A 2,416-nucleotide genomic window follows, 5' to 3' on the forward strand; every position below is an offset into this window, starting at 1 on the left:
AATTCTGACTGTAGCTGAACCTACATCCTCCTAACAAAAATGCAATAACACACGTTCAAAGCCTTCCCCTTATTCGTGACCCTATAGTAGACAAGAAAAATGGCTTGACGTTGTTTAAATATGGCTCCACAAGATGATCAATAAAGCTTCATTGATCTTTTGAAAGACAGTCTCCCCTACCATTCTCCTCACCAAAGCCCAATGAAAGCCCCACTCTCTTAAGGCCGTAATCATAATGGGTCTAGAGGAGGGCAACGAAAATGGTGAGAGGTTTTGGAGACCAGGACATATAAGGAAATGCTGACAGAGCTTGGTTTTCTTAATATGGCGAGAGGATGACTAAGAGGTGATACAATAGCCATCTTCAAGTACTTAAAGAGCTGTCATATGGAGCAGAGTTGTTTTCTGTTGCCCCAGAGGGTGGGACCAGAACTATTGGGTTGAAATTGATTCAAAAGAATTTTTGGTTAAGCATCCAGAAGTTCCTGACAGAATGGTTCCTCAGTTGAACAGGCTTCCTTGCGAGGTGGTGGGTTCTCTTTCCTTGGACGTTTTAAGCAGAGGCTAGATAGTCATTTCACAGAAATGCTGATTCAGTGAATTTAAGTAGATTGTGAGTAGGTGGGAAGAAGGGATTGTGTCCACGCTTGGCTCTTGTGGCCCTTCCTTGCATGCCCAGGGAAATGCCAATTGCGAATTTGGGGTCAGGAGGTAAATATCCTCCAGGCCAGACTGGCCATGGATTGTTTTTTTTGGGGGGGGGGAAGGGAGAATAATCCGGACATGGAATTGGGGCCACTGTGGTGGGTAGGTAGTTATAAATTTCCTGTATTGTGCAGGGGGTTGGACTAGATCAGTGGTCCCCAATGACCGGGCCGCGGCCTGGTGCTGGGCTGCGAAGGCCCCGGCACCGGGCCGCAGCTCCCTCTCCCCGCCCCCCCGCAGTGAGAAACTTCCCGGTGGGGGGAGGGTGATCCGGCAGCCACACATGTGCGGCTGCAAACGTACATGCGCGGCAGTTTCGCGCATGCCCATTTGTGGCCTACATGGCGCAAAGGCGCTTGCGAGGCCGCCAGATCGCTCTCCCCCCTACCGGCTGGCAGCCTTAGAAAGGTTGCAGACTACTGGACTAGATGACCCTGGAGGCCCCTTCCAACTCTATGATTCTATAAGGAAACTTACTGAGAACCAGCTTGGTGTAGTGGTTACGAATGCGGACTTCTAATTTGGCGAGTTGGGTTTGATTCTGCACACCCCCACATGCAACCAGCTGGGTGACCTTCGGCTCGCCACGGCACTGTTCTGACAGAGCAGTAGTATCAGGGCTCTCTCAGACTCACCTACCTCAAAGGGTGTCTCTTGTGGGGAGAGGAAAGGGAAGTCAAATGTAAGCCACTTTGAGACTCCTTCTGGTAGAGCAAAACAGCATGTAAGAACCAACTTTTCTTCTACTTCTACTTGGAAGATCTAACTGTAGCCAATATATATAGGAAACAGAATATGGTATCACTGAGATGTTTTTAAGACCTTGGCAAAGCCTCCTCAGAATTTGATCAGCAAAACCAACCAATTAAAGAAAGCAGCCACCCAAGAGAGCAGATGCTACTTGTTGCACTCCGAGGGTGGGTGGGGGGAGGTTCAGAGCAGCAGGACTGAACACAGCTTGAAGGAAAAAGTGAAAGAGTTACTCCAAGCAGCTTGAACAATACTGGCAAATAACGAAGCAAAAGGGGGGGTGAGGAAGTAGCTATCCAAGACAGATAGGGATCTTTAATTTAAAGCAGAGTAAGCTTATTCATGGGAAAAGAGCAGCAAAACACCCCAGGGACAGAGCACTGCACTCTGGCAATTAAAATTGCATTAAAAACCAGATAGGGAAGTCGGAATCCTAAAACAGATGGGCACAGAGGACTGTGTTGTCCTTATTTGTCTCAATATATTTACCTTTTGGGCAGTAGAGATAGTCGCTGATTAATTTTCTTTCTGGATGCTTTGTCTACAACTTCATTGTTCCTGTTTGTTAAGTCATTCTCTGCAGTCTGCTCCTAAAGGAGGCAGACTGCAAAGACAGTATTATGCTGGCAGCAAAATGGCCTGACACGGATGGAACAGGGTGGTTTTAGTATTCAGGGACAAGGGGGAGAAAAGGGCGTCTTGAATAGAAAAATCACTAGACAATCCCTAATTATTTTGCTCTGGAAAAGGAGGGGGGGGGGTTTCAAAGAACAAGCCCCATCCCACTCACAAAATGAACTCTCTGCACCAGTCAAAGGGTAATAAACACATTGTGAGGCATACAGTGGGTCTCTTACATGACACAGCATGACTCCAGCAGAGTGGCGTTCAGGGCAAGCCAATGGCTTCCAGGCAGGGGTGTACATTAAGAGGCTGCAAACAAGATGCTTCGGAGACTCAC

This window comes from Paroedura picta, chromosome 2 (genome assembly GCF_049243985.1).
Source record: "Paroedura picta isolate Pp20150507F chromosome 2, Ppicta_v3.0, whole genome shotgun sequence".
NCBI classification, from domain to species: Eukaryota; Metazoa; Chordata; class Lepidosauria; order Squamata; family Gekkonidae; genus Paroedura; species Paroedura picta.